At 47.6% G+C, this 21,733-nt stretch overlaps 1 protein-coding gene across 6 annotated transcripts in view; it reads right to left on the bottom strand.

Moving 5' to 3' along the window:
• LINGO2 (leucine rich repeat and Ig domain containing 2) overlaps nt 1-21,733 on the bottom strand; it is a 3,618,115-nt gene that overhangs the window by 2,183,393 nt on the left and 1,412,989 nt on the right. The gene's annotated exons all lie outside the window — the stretch shown is intronic.

Genomic DNA, 21,733 nt, shown 5'->3' with positions numbered 1-21,733 from the left:
GGGGGCATGGCGGGGATGGGGGGCATGTTGGGCATGGCGGGGGGCCTGGCGGGGATGGGGGGCATGTTGGGCATGGCGGGGGCATGGCGGGGGGCCTGGCGGGGATGGGGGGCATGTTGGGCATGGCGGGGGCATGGCGGGGATGGGGGGCATGTTGGGCATGGCGGGGGGCCTGGCGGGGATGGGGGGCATGTTGGGCATGGCGGGGGGCCTGGCGGGGATGGGGGGCGTTGGGCCACTGGAAAGGAAAATGCTGAGAAACTTGAACGTGGTATTTCTCCCTCCCTGTACGTGTCACATAGGTCCGCGCCCATGAGAAGATCGGGATTTGGCGTGCCATCGCCAAGGAAGTCCGGGCCCTGGGGGTCCACCATCGACGGGGCACCCACTGCCGCAAGAGGTGGGAGGACATCCGCCGCGGGACCAAGAAGACCGCCGAGTCTCTGCTGGGGATGGCCTCCCAACGTAGGCGGGGTGCCTGCCGTCAACTGAGCCCCCTGATGTTCCGGATCCTGGCGGTGGCCTACCCTGAATTGGATGGGCGCGTGAGGGCAGCACAGCAGACACAAGGGGGTGAGTACAAGCATTATCTACTCTGTTGTCGCGCGGTGGAGGTGTCTGGGTGGGGGAGGAGGGCTGGGGGTCCCCCTAGGCCAGGGCGATATCTGTAGGCTGGGCACCCCCGTAAGCCCCTGTGTCCCCAGCCACCACCCTCAGTAGTTTGTCAGTACAGCCATCCCTGGGCCGTGTCATCCATGGGTGCAGTTGTCAACTCTAGGCGTGTAGGGCATGTTCCACGGAATGCGTAGCGTACCCCAAGTGCGCAAGTTAGTGCAGGGGGCATCTGTGTCTGTCATGTCCGCTAACTGTACCGGAGATCCATGTACTCAATATCCCTTTATTTCTCTCTCCCCCCCCCTTTTTGTTTGTCTTTCTGTGCTTGTGTGCATCAGCATCATCAGGCGGAGGAGAAGTGGCATCGGGGCAGGAGGGAGCTGCATCTCACATGGCCCAGGAGGGCCATGCCACAGAGTCAGACTGGACCAGTGAGACGGAGGGCGAGGGGAGCTCCACGACAGGGACGACTGGACCCTGCAGCGACACGGACACGTCCTCGGAAGGGGGCTCCCTTGCGGGGGTGGCACCATCCGTGCCCCCCGCCATTACAGGTACAGCCGCCACCCAGCGCACCATCTCCGCCCTCCCAGCAGCCCCTCAGCGTTCGCCCCGTGCCCGCTCTGCCAGGAAGCCGGGCATCTCCTTCGCCCCAGGCACCTCAGGCCCTGCCCCTGTTACCCCCGCTGCCCTCAGTGAGGAGGTCATTGACCTCCTCCGAACGCTCATTGTTGGGCAGACTACCCTTTTGAATGCCATCCAGGGGGTGGAGAGGGAGGTTCATCGCAGCAATGCGTACCTGGAGGGCATTCATTCGGGTCAGGCTGCCCATCAGCGATCGTTCCAGGCTCTGGCCTCAGCACTGACGGCAGCCATTGTCCCTGTCTCCTGCCTGCCTCTACTAACTCCCTCCTCCCAGTCTCCTGTTCCTCTGCCTGTCCCACCCACACCATCAGACCAGCCTGCACACACCTCAACACCCAAGAGAAGCTCATCCAAACATAAGCACCACAGATCACGCAGACATTCACACACGCAACATTCCGATGCAGACATGCCAACAGTCACTACCACCTCTGTGACCCCCACCTCCTCGTCTCCCTCCTCCCTCCCTGTGACGTCTACACTCACACCTCCATTCAACTCACCATCAGCCAATGTTTCCATCACCAGCACACCCTCCACTCCAGTCCGCACACGTGCAGTCACCACCCCCACTGCCATTTACACGTCCCCTGTGTCCTCTCCCACTGTGTCTGTCACCCCCTCTTCCACACCACACAAACGCAGCCACCCACCCACCCAACAGCCATCCACCTCACGACAGCCTATCCCTCCTGCACCTGCACCCAAAGACAGCAAACGTGACTCACCTACAACCACATCCTCTCCCTCCACTCCCATTCCCACTGTACCTACCACTCTCCATTGTCCCAAGAAGCTCTTCCTCGCCACTACTAACTTCTTTCCTGACCCTGAGCCCCCCCCTCCTTCTCGTCGGGGTAAGAAGAGCACCTCAGCCACCACCAGCCCTGCAGCCCCCTTGACAAGGGTGCAGGGGTATTGGAGCCCGCCAGCCCGCATGTCTGGATCTTCGCCCAGCAGCAAGGGGACAGCCAGCCCACCCCCTGGGAAGAGGAGCAGAAGGCGGAAGGGTCGCCGCAGGAGCCCGCCTTCTACATCCCCCCCGGACACCACCCAGAGACAGTCACCAGCCACAGCTCCAAAGGGAGGAAAGGGCCACAGGCCCCCGACTAAGGAGGGCAAGGGCAGCAAGTCGGAGAGGTCAGGCAGCAGGCCTGCTGCCCAGGAGGAGCCCACAACCCCCATAGCCGCTGCCCCGGGAGGAACCGGCACAGCTGCCCCGGGAGAGCCCACCACCCCCATAGCCGCTGCCCAGGGAGGACCCAGCCCAGCTGGCCAGGAGGGCCCCACCACCCACAGCCCAGGTGGGCAGTGAAGGAGCACCATCCCCGCTGCCCAGGAGGGCACCACCAGGCAATTAGCAGTTGGCCAGAGACCGGCCGCCGTCTCCAGAACCGCTGAACTGGGCCCCGCCGTCTCAAGAACCGCTGAACTGGGCCCCGCCGTCTCAAGAACTGCTGAACTGGGCCCCGCCGTCTCAAGAACCGCTGAACTGGGCCCCGCCGTCTCAAGAACCGCTGAACTGGGCCCCGCCGTCTCAAGAACCGCTGAACTGGGCCCCGCCGTCTCAAGAACCGCTGAACTGGGCCCTTCAAGGCAAGGAGCGCTGAACTGGGCCCCGCCGTCTCAAGAACCGCTGAACTGGGCCCCGCCATCTCAAGAACCGCTGAACTGGGCCCGCCGTCTCAAGAACCGCTGAACTGGGCCCTTCAGGGCAAGGAGCGCTGAACTGGGCCCCGCCGTCTCAAGAACCGCTGAACTGGGCCCCGCCGTCTCAAGAACCGCTGAACTGGGCCCCGCCGTCTCAAGAACCGCTGAACTGGGCCCCGCCGTATCAAGAACCGCTGAACTGGGCCCCGCCGTCTCAAGAACCGCTGAACTGGGCCCCGCCGTCTCAAGAACCGCTGAACTGGGCCCCGCCATCTCAAGAACCGCTGAACTGGGCCCTTCAGGGCAAGAACCGCTGGCCCTTTGGCAGACGTGGCAGGGCAGGATCTATCTCGGGCAGGGCTGCAGGATGTCCTCTGGCCAACTTGCCTCCTCCAGTGGCAGTGGGGTCTGTTATGGACTGTATGGACTGTGGCTTTGCTCTCCCCAGGATGGCCCAGTGGGCAGGCCACCCACTGTATGGACTGTATGGACTGTGGCTTTGCTCTCCCCAGGATGGCCCAGTGGGCAGGCCACCCACTGTATGGACTGTATGGACTGTGGCTTTGCTCTCCTCAGGATGGCCCAGTGGGCAGGCCACCCACTGTATGGACTGTATGGACTGTGGCTTTGCTCTCCCCAGGATGGCCCAGTGGGCAGGCCACCCACTGTATGGACTGTATGGACTGTGGCTTTGCTCTCCCCAGGATGGCCCAGTGGGCAGGCCACCCACTGTATGGACTGTATGGACTGTGGCTTTGCTCTCCCCAGGATGGCCCAGTGGGCAGGCCACCCACTGTATGGACTGTATGGACTGTGGCTTTGCTCTCCCCAGGATGGCCCAGTGGGCAGGCCACCCACTGTATGGACTGTTTGGACTGTGGCTTTGCTCTCCCCAGGATGGGCCAGTGGTCATGGAGTCCCCTCGTGGATCTGGCGTCGTGTACTCAAGTGGCTGAGGTGCCCCCCCTTCCCTTCCCCCTGAGGTGCCTGTCCTATTTTCTTTCTGATGCCCCTGCAGTGTTCTCTCGGTGGAGTTCTTGTCGTGGGACTGGGCCTTGCCCCTTTGCACAGGACCCCTGTGATCCACGGACAGTGGTTGGACTACATTTAGTAGCTGTATATATTTTGTACATAGTTTATTTATTTATTGGGATTAATGGTGTCCATATTTCAATATATCTGCCCGTTTATGATCTCTTCTTTTGGTCTTTGCATTATTTCGGAGGGGGGTGGTTTGTGGGTTGTGACAGTGATCTGTGGGAATGCATTGATGTGTGTGTTGTAGTGGGTGTGGGTGGGTGGGTGTGTGCCGGTAATCTTTTCCCTCCCCTGTGTCGTAGGTGCCGTACTCACCGATGTCTTCCGCGCCGCCGGGCGTGCTCCTGGTATATGAGCAGGAATAGGAGTGCGGGGATGACCTGCAACTCTGGCTCCATACTGCCGGAATCTCGCGTGGAGTGCGTAGAGGTGAGCGTTTTCCCGTTCGTAGTCTGTTTCCGCCGTGTTCTTATCGGCGGTGCTCCCGCCCCGGAAAAGGTGGCAGATTGGTGGGTCGTAATAGGGTGGGCGGTACTTTGTCTGCCGCCGGGCTGTTGGCGGGAACCGCCGCGCTGTTTGTTTGTACCGCTGTGGCGGTCGGAGTGTTAAGTTGGCGGGCTGCGTTGGCGGTTCCCGCCAGGGTCAGAATTGCATATTTTAGACCGCCGGCCTGTTGGCGGCTTGGCCGCCGCTTTATCACCGACCGCCAGGGTCAGAATGAGGGCCTACATGTTTTCATCCACTCTAGGCACAGAATGACTTAATTGACAGCGCTCACTTACATAGAAAACATGAGCATTGTAGCACAAAGGGGAATTAAATGCAACTTTAATACACAGTATCATCTGTATTAACTAAATTGCTTTCATCAACAAGCTGTTACTAATTCTGCCCTGGATCCCATGTAATCTGACCTGCCTCTCAGTTCAGTCAACTGTCTCTGAAAATGGGGATGTCCTAAACTTACTGAAAATTACTGGAATAGATGGTGAAAGACTGTAACTGTACCAGCGAATCCAGGACGGCTGCTCTCCCTAGCACAGGGCGACCAGATTTTGAAAACAAAGAACTAGGACATTCCATGAAGCAGGACTAAAAGTTTGCATTGACTGAGGGGTACAGAATTATTTGACAGTGCTCACCAACATAGAAACACAGATAGTGAGGGCAACTTAGCGACAACTTTTACACTCACTATTACTTATGTTAAGTAAATTATTTTCTGCTAGGGGATTCTACCTAATTGTGCAAAGGGTCCCATGAAAACCTGCCTCCCTGTGTGTTCAACCGATACACTAAAAACTGGGATATCTACCAAAATTACTCAAATATTAAAGGACAGATGGTGAAAACCTTGACTGTCGTGGGAAATAAGGGATGCCTGGTCACTTTTACAGCACAATTTTACAGCAGCCTCTCCATGGATTGCTCTTCTGCAATTTCAGCTTGGTTCTGTTGAGGAGCCTAACCAACTTCTCAGTTCATTGTGTGGGACCTGTAAGGTCTACTGGATTGCAACTACTTTTTGTATCCAAAAATGTCCTTCCTCTGGATTTGTAACAATGGAAATGTGTCGTTGAAACACAGCTGAACTGATATTTCACTGATTAATGCATCACATTGAAACATTCTTCTGATGGCTGTCAAGCAGAAGAAAATACGTAGTGGAAGTTTCAGTGAAACAAAATGTATAGAATTTGGCATCAATTTGTATCAGCTTTGTGTTGCTTTCTGACATAAAAGTCTTTCCTCATTACTATCATATTTATCTGTTTGCATAGTTCTTCTGAGTCAGGGTGGTGTGGAACCGACCCTTGCTTAAAACTGGATGGATTATTCCACAAATGGAGAGAGCAGCTATGCTCATGGTTGACCACATGTTAATTTGGTTAGTTAGGGGCAGGACAAATTAGCGCTGAAGAAAATTAGTGTATCTTTTAAACAAGTAAGGGTAGTAGAATGCAGTCACTATCAGAACAACTTCCTTCACATCCTTGCATATTCTTCTTTCCAGGTGTGCTACAGCAGCACACATGGAAAGAGGGAATAACTATGAAAAATAAAGTTATTTTTCCTTGTTATGAATGTTGGGTATGCAAAGTACTTTGACATAAATTTAGGGTTACAAGTCTTTCTTAATCTGGATTTGCTTCAAAATACATGGGTTGATGCATGGGAACGACCATACTCCACCCATGGAATGCCTATCCGATGCAAAGTAATGCAAGGCAGCTCTATGCCCTGCCTTGCGTTACTTTTATTTACTAAACCACGCAAAGCCACACAAAGTGACTTTTTGTGGCTTAGCAAATGCCAAAAATAATTTTGTGCCAATGCCGTGCCACAAAAGTGAAGCACCCGCGATGCTAAATCTTAGTAGATCTGGGCCCAAATGTACAATGCCTTTAATAATTAAGAACAACATGAATATGCTGAACAATGTGTATGTCTCTCTAAAAAGAGGTTTTGAATCATGTCTACGAAATTTGTGGTAATTATGTGGCGATTCCTACTGTGAACCTAAAGGAAAATTATATTTTTCTATTAACAAATATTTAAATTGTATTCTGATTTAAATATACATTATGCTGGACTGATGCTAGTTTTATCACCCATGTGCAAAGATCTGTGCATTTAACAATGATTTTATTTCATAAAGGAGAAATCCCTCAGAATATCCTCATTCGGAACCAAGAGCCTACAACTATTTTCATCAAACCTATCCCCTCATATAAAGTTCGGGAGCACGATGCACTGCCGTCAACTGGCAGTTGAAAATCTGCCAAATTTACAGATCATCCAGCCCTATTTTGTGGTGGCCAAACCTCAGAATTTCTGATGGTCTACCCTGGAGTATTAGCCGACTCCAGTGGTGGCGACTTACCAACTTGATTTTTATAGTGATTGAACATTGCTTGCTCCTAAAGAATTCTTGATTGATTTTCAAAAGGAACTCCCAGTTTAGGAGTTTCCTCTTGAAAACCAAAGGAAATGGTAGAAAAAATAATATGATCCCTGCTCTGCATTTCACTCAGCCTACATTGGAGGTGCCACACCAGTTACTCCACTGTACGCTTTTGCAGGTTGTCCTGCGGAAGGGGAGCAGAGGCCATACCTTCCACTGAATTGGGGGCCATCTGCCCAACTTAAAATGGACCACTTAGGCCCATATTTATAATTCAATTGTGCCAAATTTGTGTCATTTTTTAAAATGCAAATTCAGCGCAAACCTAACTCCATATTTATATTTTGACGCTAGACACATCTAACGTCTAAATATTGGAGTTAGCACAATTTTTGGGATGCGTGCACCTACCTTGCGTCAATGAGATGCAAGTTCAGCGTTTCCATCTAAAAAATGGTGGTAACCCCATAGCCCCATATTTATCCACCAGTGCTAAAATGGTGCATGGGTAGAAGGACTTTGCGCCATTATTTAACGCCTGGGTCAGACCAGGTGTTACGGGACCTGTGGACTCATTTCCATGGTTAAACACCATGGAAGGGGCCCACAGATGCCCTCCCCAAGCCCCAGGAAAAACCCTCACCCACACCAGAGGGACACCAGAGGACGGAGGACCCCATCCTGGGTAAATAGGATGAGCATTTGTAAGTATTTAAAAAGAAAATAAGTGTCATTGGGGGCCCTGACATGGCCCCCTCTGCATGCTTCTGGGTGCAGTGGCCATGACCAAGGGACCATGGTCCCCTGTGCTGGCCATTGGGATGGTGGGCATGTGTCCTGTCTTTTCTAAGACAGGAGTCATGTGGTATGAATGGTTTTGCGTCAGAAAAATTACACTAGGCTGATTAGAGGCATATTTTGCCTCTAACCAAACTAGCATCATTTTTTGAGGCAAAACCCCCTTTACCTCTACCTCCACCCCCACCTGGCTAGTTTCTTTTTTGTTGGCGCTAGCCCAAGCTTAGCGCCGGCTTGTGCCATTCCACAAATATGGTGCCTGACTGGCGTTCAGGAGTGGTGTAAGCCAGTGCTAAACTTTTTGATGCAAAACTGCATTAGTGTAGTTTTGCATCAAAAAGTATAAATATGCCCCTTAGTCCTTACTGGAGTGTGTGGAAGAAGCAACAACAGCATATTTGCCACATTGGGATGGAGCTAGCTTCAGTCCCCTTTTCCTCACCAAATAACAGGACACCAGTCCAGTTGCTTGTGGAAGGTACTTTTTATTTATTAAAGTCTCCACTGTGTCCATACTTAGGGCCAGAGGTACTAAAATGTGTCGCAGCGCGGTGCTGCGCCAAAATTTGCATTGCTGTGTTGCGTCACTGTAGAAACACAGGGATGCACTGTATTTACTAAAATACGATGCTCCGCTGTGTTTCCCCTGCGCCGGTGCTAAATTTAGCTGATAGCGCCAACGTACGCACCCTTGTACCATAGTGCAAGGGTGTCTGCGTTGAGGGGATAGATTGTTCATGTGCAGGAAGGTGTCCCTACCTGCACACAAACAATCTACAATGTCGATTAGGCAGTTCTATGTGTGCTGCAGAATGCATGAATCACAAAATCTGAATGTTTTTTAGAGTATTTCCATGTACAGTATTTATTATGCAAGCATAGACTGTGTATTTCCTGATTATTGATCTAGACCTATGTCATAGAGTCTTCGTTTTCATACACCTACACCTTTGCTTACTTTTTTTTTGCAATGTTTGTGGGCTACCAGTAACAAATGAGCAATTTCGATGAGACTGTAGATCTTCCTTTCTTTTTTCTTCCAAGTAGCTCTGAAACCCCTTAACACTGGTAACCCATGAGCATTTTGTAGTGACGTGTTATGATGCTTAGCTTTTCTAAGAGAGTGGTGTTGAAGCTGTTGTGATAATACCTTGGGAATTTTTTTATACTTGAATGAATGCAGCGGTCAGGTTTTTTCTAGGTAGCATTACTTCAACCTTTTTCGAATATTTTAATATGCTGCCCTAAGTGGGACGGGTATGGCTAGTTGTGAGTCCTATGCACACTGTGTTACTGGAACCATGCAATACCCGGCTGATGAGCCCAAAATAAGGACAAAACCAGTCCCAGGTTGCTTCTTTTCTGGTTCAGGAAGAATGTGGCTTGGCAATTTGGGCTGGACTGTTCGCTATGGAAACAGTGTCAAGACTGGTTTGCATACAGCTGGGTCCAAACTGAGGTGGCATGGTATGCAAGATTACGATGGATTGGGATGTGGCCTGTGTTATTTTCAGTGGCTGAGATTAATTTTACATTCCATCCATCACGTTTTGTATGCTTCAGTATGTTACCCTAAGTGAGATGGTATGCCTGAATGTGGGTCCTGTACACACGGTGTCATTGGAATCAAGTTCTACCAGGAGGATGAGTCCATTGCTATGCAAAACCAGAACTGAGTTGCTTGTTTTCTGGTTCAGTGAGGACCTGGCTTGGCAGTTCTGGCTGGACTGTTCCCATGGGTGCAGGGTCAAGACTGATTTGCATATAAACGTGGCCAAACTGAGGTGCCATGGTGTGCAAACTAATGATAGATTGGTGTTAGACCTGACATGCTTTAGGGTGGTCACCCCTAAGTTTTTGCCTGCCTCCCTCCACTTTTTGGACTCTGTTTTTGCTGGTTTTTAGACTCTGCGCACTTTACCACTGCTAACCAGTGCTAAAGTGCATATGCTCTCTCCCTTTAAACATGGTAACTTTGGATCATACCCAATTAGACTATTTAATCTACTTATAAGTCCCTAGTAATGTGCACTGTATGTGCCTAGGGCCTGTAGATTAAATGCTACTAGTGGGCCTGCAGCACTGGTTGTGCCACCCACTCAAGTAGCCCCTTTACCTTGTCTCAGGCCTGCCATTGCAAGGCCTTTGTGTGCAGTTTCACTGCCAATTCGACTTGGCATTTAAAAGTACTTGCCAAGCCTAAAACTCCCCTTTTTCTACACATAAGTCACCTCTAATGTGTGCCCTAGGCAACCCCTAGAGCAGGGTGCTGTGTGGGTAAAAGGCAGGACATGTACCTGTGTAGTTTGCATGTCCTGGTAGTGTAAAACTCCTAAATTAGTTTTTACACTACTATGAGGCCTGCTCCCTTCATAGGCTAACATTGGGGCTGCCCTCATACAGTATTGAAGTGGTAGCTGCTGATCTGAAAGGAGCAGGAAGGTCATATTTAGTATGGCCAGAATGGTAATACAAAATCCTGCTGACTGGTGAAGTTGGATTTAATATTACTATTCTAGAAATGCCACTTTTAGAAAGTGAGCATTTATTTGCACTTAAATCTTACTATGCCTTACAGTCCACATCTGGCTGGGTTTAGTTGACAGCTCTTTGTGCATTCACTCAAACACACCCCAAACACAGGGTACTCAACCTCACTTGCATACATCTGCATTTTGAATGGGTCTTCCTGGGCTGGGAGGGTGGAGGGCCTGCTCTGACACAAAGGACTGCCACACCCCCTACTGGGACCCTGGCAGACAGGATTTAACTGAAAGGGGACCTGGTGCACTTCTAAGCCACTCTTTGAAGTCTCCCCCACTTCAAAGGCACATTTGGATATAAAATAGGGCCTCTGCCCTTCCACCTCAGACACTTGCTGGAGAAGAAACCTGAACCAGAACCTGCATCCTGCCAAGAAGAACTGCCTGGCTGCTCAAAGGACTCACCTGGCTGCTTTCTACAAAGGACTGCTGCCTTGCTGTTGGCCTGCTGCCTTGCTGAACTCTTGTCTTGCTGCAAAAGTGCTCTCCAAGGGCTTGGATAGAGCTTGCCCCCTGTTCCCTGAAGTCTCAGGACCAAAAAGACTTCTCTTTTTCAACTGGACTCCTTGTGCGGCGAAAAATTTGACGCACAGCTTGCTCCGCGGTGAAAAATTCACTGCACGCCGATCCGGAAAGGCGCCGCTTGAAGCAATGCCTACAGTGCGACAGGAACTTCAACGCACGGCCCACCTGGACAACGCTGCCCGACTTCCAGAGAGGAAATCAACGCAACGCCTGCTGTGAGGAAGAAAATTCCACGCACGGCCCACCGGAACAACGCGCAGCAGGATAACAAGCCTAGGATTCCACGCACAGACCCTGGGACATCTGGTAATCCCGCGACCCACAGAAGGAGACGGTCCGCATGCCAGAAAATGACGGACGTCTTCCCCGAGTGAAAAATAATGACGCAAGTCTGTGTGTGAAGGGGCAAAACCGATGCACACACAATTTTTCTTCCCAGAGAACGACGCACGTCTCCCCGCGTGGAAAATAACAACGCAAGTCCGTGTGTGAAGGGGCGAAACTGACGCACACACCATTTTTCCACGCATCTCCTCCTCTGTGGCCCTCTGCGGAGATTTTCCACTCCAAACAAGGTACTTTGTGCTTGAAAGAGACTTTGTTTACTTCTTAAAGACTTAAGACACTTTATATCCCTTTTCAGTGATATCTCTAGAATCTCATATTGCATCTTTTATCGTTTTGACCTGCAAATATCCAGATAAATATCATATATTTTTCTAAACACTGTGTGGTGTATTTTTGTGGTGCTATATTGTGTTATTGTATGATTTATTGCACAAATACTTTACACATTGCCTTCTAAGTTAAACCTGACTGCTCAGTGCCAAGCTACCAGAGGGTGGGCACAGGATAATTTGGATTGTGTGTGACTTACCCTGACTAGAGTGAGGGTTCTTGCTTGGAAAGGGGGCAACCTGACTGCCAACCAAAAACCCCATTTCTAACAATTGGGATATGGTCCTGAGTTATTACTAATGGCTGAGATTAATTTAAAACTATTAACAGAAGTGTGGTGTAATAAAGCAGTGGAACGTGATTGGGTGTTCATTCAGGAGGATGTGAGCCCTTCCAAAGTAGTAAATCCAACATCTTTTCATGTCCTACAGACACGTTCAATACCTAAACCTGGATTCACCACTAGTAGCCATGGTACAGAGCTGACAGGCTTACCCAAGGAAAAATGTGTAAAGTATCTAGCAGAACCAGAACAATTAAAGTCAAAATACCAACACAATAAAAATAATTCACCCAATTTGTATAAATAGAAAAAATGTAACAAGAAAAATGAGGCACAAACAACTAAAATCCAGTAAAGTAGAAATATGAATTTTGATACATTTGGGGCAAAAGCATCAAGAAAATGTAAAGGGCCAATTAGAAGTCATGTTTGTGGTTGACCAGGACCTACATGTCATTTTACGCTGGTTGCAATGGAGCGTAGGACGAATACCCCAAGTAATTGATCTTGTTCAAAGATTCACCTTCTGCCTTAACCTCTGAAATGTAAGTTGAAATCCATTAGTGGGTTGAATTTCCAGGTTGTGTCTGAAACATTCCTCTAGAAATGGGCACATAGGAGGGGGTCCTGCTGAAGCTGTTGGTTTTGGCAGGAAAAGCTGTGGGTGGAAAAATTAAATTTTCATGGCTGCTGAAGTTGGATACTTTTTGCACTTTCGCACAGACAAAGGCCCATATTTATACTCGGTTTACAATTAATTAGTGTCATTTTTTTACGCTAATTCAGCGCAAACCTAACTCCATATTTATACTTAAGTTATGGAGTTTACGTCGTTTTCTGGAGGAGAAAACCTACATTGCATGAATGAGATGCAAGGTAGGCGTTCCCATCCAGAAAAGGACGATATGGCCTTTGCGCCATATTTATTCCCCTGTGCTATAATCCAGCATGGGGGGATCAGGGCCTTAAATAATGGCGCTAAGCTTGCTTCACGCCATTATTTAACGTCTGGGTCTGGGCAGGCGTAAGGGGACCTGTCGGCATATTTCCATGGTTGGCGACCATGGAAATAGCCCACAGGTGCCCTTCCCTGGCACCCAAGGACACCCCCACCCACACCAGGAGCTCACCTAAGGACGGGGGACCCATCCCAGGTATGTCCAGGGGAGTATTTTTGTTTTTTTTCCCAACACCACTCGAGGTCCCTGACTTGGGTCCCCCTGCACGGGGCTGGCCCCAATGGCCATGCGCAGGGGACATTTGTCCCCTGGGCATGGCCATTGGGGTAGTGGGCATGGCTCCTGTCTTTACTAAGACATGAGCCATGTCCATTGGGGTTGTGCACCAGAAAATGGCGCTACACTGCTTAGAGGCAATTTTTTGCCTCTAAACAGTGTAGCGCCATAATTTGGCGCACATGCCCCGGTTCCCCCTACGCCTCCATAAATGCGTCATGGGGCCAGCGTCATGGAATGGCGCTAGCGGTGGCTATACTTTTTTGACGCAAACCTGCGCTAACGCAGGTTTGCGTCAAAAAGTATAAATATGGGCCCAAATTTCTATCTTAGAAGTTAATCTCTTTTTTGGAGCTAAAAATCTTGCAAAGGGGCAAGCCAGTAATCAACCTTCTAGGGCCAGTTTCTCTTAGTCATTTCTCAGACCTCATAACCTTAGGGATAGCACTTAGTAGTCAGACCTCCCGTCTGCAGAGGCCACCAGAGGGGTTTAGTCCAGTTCTAGATGTTACAGGTCGTCTGGTCACTCCAGGAAAAAGGTATTTTGTAGCTTGTCCCTGTAGCTACACAGCCAACTGACTTTTACAGTCTACCTCTTAGTCCTCGAAGCAGGTGAGATGAGGTCCAGCTTTTCAGGTTTCCACATATATCACAGAAATCAAGCCCTGCCCCCTTTTGTTCTTCAGCATGTCTAAAAGAGGTCTGAAGAAATGTGGGTGACATGTCACTTTTGTAGGATTTACCAGGCAGTCCCTGGGAGTCACTCCTGGACATTCCCTAGCCAATGAAGAAAAGGTTTGCAAGAGCAGTCCTTCCCATTTTTGCATCACATCCTTTTTGCCTTACTGCAAACAGTGCAGTATTCTGAGTGAAATTCATCATGAAAGTATTAGGGCAGACTCATGACTAATAAATATTGACCGTTTAATGACATGAATGATTTGCAACCGAAATGAGCTTGCTGCACTTTACGGAACAATGTTTTCCTTATCTAGGCCAAACTGGCTCAGATTCCCTCTGGAATCCTAAACGTAACCATGTTTTAATTTCTCTCTGAGTCCACACATAACAAAATGTGTACTGAAAGCATTATTGCAAGTAATAAGTTTGTAACCCTGCTTGGTCTAACTAGACTTATGTTGTCACATCTGATGAAATTAGGACAGAAGGGGACTAATTTTTATTTGTGTAGGGGATGGTGTTAGATATTTTTGCATTTTGTTCTGTACTATGATTTGCTGAGCCTATGTAATTGTTGGCTCACCTCATGCTGACTGTGATTTTCACTGTGTGAGAGAGGGATTATTTTGAGGTGAACCAGTGTTGCTTTTCTGATTCTTAGACTGAAGACTGACATTGATTTATTGCACGCCCTAGATAGTTTGCAGATTCTTCCTGTGAAAGACCCTAAGTCTCATACTGCACCTATTGTCTTAAAAGCCAACCCTTAACTAATACTGGTATTTGATTTCTGCAATTGTATTGATCCTGATGCTTATTCCTTGTAAATGATTTATTAAGCCTTTTTCCTGATTTGAGACTAACCCTTTTTTGCCTTCTGTAATGCACTTTAATTATTCAATAAACCGTTATGTTTTCTAACTCATAACTTCTCTGAAGAAGGCTTATCTAATAGATTATGCTATTTGATTTGCTGCCAATTGAATATACCTGGGCTGTCATTTCCTCATAAATTCTTGAAGATAACACGGCAAAGGCGCTTTATCTTTGGATTATTAGATACGATAGTGTCATCACCAGCACTCCTGTGCCCTTGGAGGTTTATTTTGTCTCCTGATGTGACCAGCTCCCCATTCCCACTGTGCTGGTTCCAAGCTGGGTAGAGTTGGCCCAGGGAAGTGTGGCTTCTCTTTCTCAGGTGTCGCTTTAAACTTAACCACAAATGAGTAGGCCTCGCTCTGGTGCCATTTCAAGTTAATGAAGTTTCAGGACCCTCACCAGCTGCCCATCCTGAGCTGAGAAAAGTCACATACCTCACAAAAAGGGTTTCCTGCCAAAGGGCCTAAGGCATTGCTTCTGCTCTGGAATAAGTTTTCACATGATATTCAGGAGAAACACTAACAGGCGCCACCTGCTGGCAGGCTAATTCTAATTAGCCTACTGGAGGTTCAGGGTGTAAGTTCTTAAAAGTTACTTTTTGTAAATATTTATTAAGAATCCAACTTCACCAGTGAATTCGATTTTTAATAAATATTAAAAACCACAGCTTAGTCATTCTGGTAGCGCATCCCAAAAATACGTTTGCAAAAATAGTACTGTATTCTAATCTTTAGTCATTCTCATCGTACAGCTACAGACAATTATAATGAAAAAAGTAGGCCCAGGCAAAATGTATTTTACACTAGCATAACCTAGCATAATTTAAAAAATGTTGGTTCCTCTACTTACGTGAAATTCCTAAAACTACTGCTAATATGCCCCATCCCCTAACTAACTCTGTGGCGTTTGTTCTAAAAATGTTTTTTTTGTTTTTTTGCATAATGTTTTCACAATTTTTCATAATTATGCAAAAGTAAATTATGCATATTTCACAGAACTTTAGAAAATAGGTTTCAGGTGCTAGTCACTGTAGGTGCACACAACTACTAAATTCATTCACATATCACTTTTTACTACTAGGCTCACTACTGGGTGGGCTGTGAGGCCTAATTAAGGGTGGCCTATTTAACATTTAAAATTGATGTTACTTACTATCAAAAAGGATTATTTAGACAGGTGTACCAGTAGGTTTAGAAGCTGTAGCAGCCCAGTTACTGAGATAAACCTAAAGCCACATTTTATTTGTCAGTCAAGTGGATAAGACACTATGGGGGTTATTCTAACTTTGGAGGAGGTGTTAATCCGTCCCAAAAGTGACGGAAAAGTGACGGATTTACCACCAGCCGTATTACGAGTCCATTATATCCTATGGAACTCGTAATACGGCTGGTGGTATATCCGTCACTTTACCGTCACTTTTGGGACGGATTAACACTCCTCCAAAGTTAGAATAACCCCCTATGTGCTGCAGTTCACCTGTGACATTTATGTTTTGGTGTATTTTCCTGCACCATATAATATTGCTTTTGTATTCCAGTTGTGGCATTATCAATTTTACAATGTTTTGGGGGTCAGAGCTCATAATCAGGAGACTGGACAGCAGAGAACTGGTGTGCTGAGTTAAAAAAACAAGCAAATAATGCGGGTGATTGTGATCATACAAGAGGGATTTTCCGAGCTATCAGAGGATCTCACATTGTGCTTCAGTCTGCTACAGAACAGCCTTCTTTCAACTGATGTTTTCTTTATTGAAAACACCCATTGCGCCAATCCAAAAGATCAAAACAGCTTCTTATACCAGATAATTGATTTGAGCTTCAGAAATCATTCCAAATATGCAAGAAGTTGTGTTCAGCGTGCTTACCCTCTACCATATGTCAGTTGTGCCTCCTATTAACCAAAGTTCTGCTAAAAGAAAGTTGTAAAACATTTTCATTTTCTACCACCATAGACTTTATTTGGCAGCTCAGAGAAACATTTATTTTTAGGTTCCATTTCCTGTTAAAGAACACATGTATTTTTATAACAGTCACCTGATATGTTTTGTGCTGCTTAGTTCATATAGTTGTAATATTTTGTGAATTAGGTTTGGAAACCTTCAATTCGGACATTACATTTTTATCATTTTTGAAGACTTCACATTGCTTCATAAGCTTTAGCACATTTTACTGGTTTAGCTTTGAACTATGACCAATATTCATTTAATGAGGCCTTTGTATGCCTGTCTTTTAATCAATTTAATAAATTACATTTGTTTACAATTATATACCATTTCTTCCAACCTTAATAAGGCCCGTGGCATCTTTACCTATGGTTTGAACTCTGAGAAGGGTGGAGGTGGGGGGGGCTTAGGGGCTGGAGATGGTAGTTTCTTCATGAATAGAGGAAAATATGTTGCTGGGCTGGAAGAATAAGAAGTTGGGCATAGTGGAGAAAATGGGTGCCCACTGGAAAGTCAGTAGCCTAGTGCTTATGAGAAAAAGGGACTTACACACTGGGGCCCATATTTATACTTTTTTAGCGCCGCATTTGCGCCGCTTTTTGACGCAAAACCGGCACAAACTTAAAAAATGCAATTGTGTTTTGTAAGTTTGCACCGCTTTCGCATAAAAAAATGGCGCAATTGTGGCGCTAAAAAAGTATAAATATGGGCCTGGATGTTTTAGTGTTACTTGCAAGTTATTTTCTGCACATGGTCAGTCACAGCTCCTAAGCATGGTGAATCTGTGGATGTTCAGGGGCAGTAGCTGGGTGGGACGTGCCTGTAGCTGGATAGGATCATCAGAGACTAGACACAGAGAGTCAATGGTCAGACAGCAGAATTCAGCTGGGAATTCAGCAATATGGAGGAGGAGCCACTGTACAGAAAAAGTCAGCAGTTTGATCCAGAGAAGTCATTAGCTGGGTAGGGAAAGTGAGTAGCTGGGTAGGGGTGTGCTGGTAATTTGATTAGATGGGTTTAGTGGAAGTTCATGGAGACTCAGGCCCTCTTTACAGCTTCAACAGTCTTTTTGAAAGAGCACTGAAGCCGCTGCAGCCAAGAGACAGCCAGTGCTGGTGGTCTGCTGACCGCCATATTAGGAGTTCTGCCATTTATGGGCAGAGGTCCGACTCCGAAGAGGCGGGTGCATACCAAGCACCGCCACGCCAGCAAGACTCCGCCTGCCATATTACAAGCCGTAATACAGCTTAACAGAGTCTTGCTGGTGTGGTGGTGATGGTAGTTAAAAACCGCCAGAACCCATCCACTCCTGGACCGCCAGCTTGCCGCATAAGTAAAGGTGATCACCCGAAGGGGGTGGGGTGGGGAGTATTGGGTGCAAATGGGGGTGTATGAGTGCATGTTTGTTAGTGGGGGTGCATGTGTGCAAGTGTGCGTATGCGGAGGGGGAGTGTGTTAATGTATGCGTGCATGGAGGGTGTGGGGGTGCGCATGAATGCAGAGGGGTCGGGTGTGAATGAAACTGGATGGGGGATGCATGTGTGATCAGTTGTTTGTGGATGGGGTGGGGGTGAGTGAGTGTTTGTGGATGGGGAAGAGGGGGTGTTTCTTGGTATGTGTGTGCATGTGTATGTGTTTGTGTATGTAGATGGGGAGGGAGGTGCATGTTTCTGTGAGTGAACGGGAGAGCGGGTAAGTGTATGCATGCGGTGCAGGGGGGAGAGGGAATGAGTGTATATATGCGGTGCAGGGGGAGGGGGAGGAAGTTTGCGCAGCGGAGGGGAGAGGAAGTGAGAGTATGTTTGCAGTACAGGGGGAGGTCTAGTAGGGGTGTTTGGATGAATGTGTATGGTGGGGGTGTATGGGAGTGAGTGAACGGCTGGAGGAGTGTATGTAAGTGTGTGGATGGGTGGGGGGCTGCATGGAGGTGTGGGGACATGTGTGCATATGTGTGCCTGCGCCAATAATGAGGATTCTTGTCGCCGGGTGCGTTACCGCCAGGATTTTCGTGGCGGGGGACCAACGAAGAAAGCCTGGCCGTCTGCAGCCTTGTTATCCGGCTGGGAAGCTGGGGCCTGCCGCCAGTCTGGCGGTGCTCACCGCCTGCCACGACGGTGGGACTGCACCGGTGGTCCAGGCGGCGTAGTGGTGGTTTGGCTTCTGCCAAACCCCACAACTTGTAATGCGGTGGTCTTTACTGCCGGGACCACCAGCCTCGTAATGAGGGCCTCAGTTTCTGGACTTTGGTAGTCAGTGGTGGGGCAAAGAAAGTCAATGCATGGTCAATTGGGGGCCTGTTGCTGGGAAGGATAAAATCAATAACTGGTAAGAGCTAAACCCATGGCTGTGGCAGAGTAGCTTGAAGTTCATGGCTGGACAGAGACAAGTGAATTGATGTGCAGATGGGCCAGAAGATAGCAAGGGCACTTGACATGCTACAGAGAGATGAGGGTGTGGTATTAAAAAGTTAGGCCTTGATTTATACTTTTTGGTGCAAAACTGCACTAACGCAGTTTTGCACCAAAAGGTTTAGCACCGGCTTGCACCTTTTCTGAGCACCAGCCGGGCACCATATTTATGGAATGGATAATATAAGGGTAGGCTAGCGTAAAAAAGAATTTAAAAAAAATGACGTTAGCCGGGTGGGGTTGGCGGTATGGAAGAAGAGGGCTTTGCACCCAAAAATTACGTTAGGCAGGTTAGAGTAAATAAAAATGACTCTAACCAGCCTAGCATCTTTTTCTGACACTACACCATCCATACCACATGACAAGAGTCATGCCCATCTCCCCAATGGCCAGCACAGATGACCAGGGTCACCTGGGCATGGCCATTGCACCCAGTGCTTTGTAGGGTGCCCATTTATGGGCCCCCAAAGGCACTTAAAAAAAAATACTTACCTGTACTTAGCTATACTTACCTGGGATGGGGTCCCCCATCCTCCGCTGTTCCTCTTGTGGGGGTGAGGTGACTCTGGGGCCTGGGGAGGGCACCTGTGGGCTTATTCCATGGTGTTCCGCCATAGAAATAGGCCCACAGGTCCCCTAATGCCTGCCCGGACCCAGGCATTAAATAATGGTGCAACACTATTTGACCCCTCCTCCTCCCTGTGCGTGATTTTTGCACGGGAGGATAAATAAGGCACTAGGGCCTTAAAGTCATTTTTTGCCCGGGAACGCCTACCTTGCATCTCATTGATGCAAAGTAGTTTTCGGCAGGCAGAAAATGACTTTAACTCCAATATTTTGGCGCTAAAAATGTCTAAATATGGAGTTAAGTTTAAGCCGGATTTGCATGAAAAAAAAATGACGCAAATCCGGCACAAACAGAGTATAAATATGCCCCTTAGTGCTTAGGCAGTGAAAGTCAGTGACAAGGTCACCTAGGACAAGGCCTCTGGTCAGGGAGCAAGTCAGTAAATGATTGTACTGTTTTGGAAGAAACACTCCAGATGAAGTGAATGAATGAATGGGTGATGAAAGTGAGTAAATAGGAGGTTATGTGGCAAAATAGGTTGGTTAGCGGATGTGAAGAAGTTCATTTGTTAACACTGACCATTGGGAATTATTGAGAGGAGAAGACTGAAAGTTGGAGAGCACTTGATGACAAGAATAGGAATGTCACACTAGACTGTGGGAGACGGGGGTGAAGGGTGAGTAGTCACTGGCTGTGCATTGACATAGTTCGGTACAACTAATGAATGTCAATCACTGTGTGTTTTCAAAAGGCTTTGTTCGAAGCATTAAGGATAAAAATGTAGAACAGATAATCTTTAAGAGCCCTCGTACAATAGGCAGTTCCTTTGATTTAATACATGAAGGACGCCTCTGTGCAGTGCTTTACAGCCCCTTTCTTTGGCAAGGAGCTGTAAAGGATTGAACCGATGTGTCATTTATGTCTCCCTTCCTACCAGATTATGTGGTACCCTTGATGTCAAGCTGAAAGGAAGCTAGACGTTTCACTTGTGACGACCATTTTGATGTTAAAAACCATATCAGTGACTGGACCAGATTACTCATTCATAATATCTAAAATATTCTTCAGAAGGAGGCCAATCTAGTGCGATCACAGATATGCATGAGTTGCATCAATCGTTAATGTGTCTATTTTGATAAACAATTCCAATTTAAATATAGAGGAAATTGTTTTATTTCCTTTATGTGTGGAAAAATGAACAAACTTTTTGTGCTTTAAAATGTGCCAATTCGTTCCGGTTTAAATGTGGTGAAACCCGTTCCAAATATAATGGTGGCTGATTTAATTATTGGTGGACGTAGTAATAACCGCCACCAGGAGAACTTTATTCTCGCCATGGCAAGGTTACTACTCCCACTGTAATTATAGATGTTCGCTGCCCCTGAAGGCATCTCAGGTATTTCCAGGACCCAGCGTAACGGAGGTTTCTGTAAATGTATTGGAAGTTTGATGGACAGCTCCATAAACACAACAGAGCCATACATCAAACTTACAACTTTATTTGTTTTCAAGAACAAAAACTCCAAAGTGGGATTTTCTTTTTAAAATACAAAGAACAGTGACCCCCCCTTGCCATTGGAACATTTTCCCTTAGTGTGGGGGTCATTTAAAACTTTTCACTGCCCCTTACCGACACGTTTTTCATGGTGGTGATGGACACTGAAAACTGGCCATGTGTCCGCAATCTAAATAGGGTGGGCAGAGACATGGTCAAACCTGCGATGGCCCCTACTCTGTTGGGACAACAGCGGTGTGTGTGTAGGCATCTCAGCAATGACATCTTATGTCAAGAATGAACCAGCCTCCTAAGCATGGGGAAGATAAAATAGTCGTTTTTTTCGTAAGATGACAGGAGCCCACCTAGCGATGAGGCTGATGCAAGGTCCAGACTGCAACTGGCAAACGGTCCAGTTGTAATGGAGAAACTGGTGTGCATGGTCGGAAGCCCAATCAGTGGTCTATTAGACAACTTGGACAACAACACTAGTCAGAATACATGCTGAACAGTAAGGATATGTGGAGGGGGAAATTACAACAGGAGGAATGATTGAGCAAGGTTTACAATAATTATAAACACATGTAGCAAGGACTGCTTGATATGAAAGCATACTAATGTTCAGCTGCTATGCAGTATCATGAGATACAAGGTTATGGAGGACACTCTCGTTCTGGCATCTTTTAAGTGTATTTCTGAAACCATGGCAACAAACACATTAGAATCACATGGCTTTAAGGAAGTGCTTTCCCCCTGCAGTGCATTTCATAATGGTTCTGTTTCTGCGCATATGTTCAGCTACCACAGCACATGGGGTCCTAGTCCCAAAACATAGTCAGAAATGT

Source organism: Pleurodeles waltl, chromosome 1_2 (assembly GCF_031143425.1).
Source record: "Pleurodeles waltl isolate 20211129_DDA chromosome 1_2, aPleWal1.hap1.20221129, whole genome shotgun sequence".
Taxonomy (NCBI): domain Eukaryota; kingdom Metazoa; phylum Chordata; class Amphibia; order Caudata; family Salamandridae; genus Pleurodeles; species Pleurodeles waltl.
Note: the sequence above shows the minus strand (reverse complement) of the source record. Positions and strands in the feature narration are given on the sequence as shown.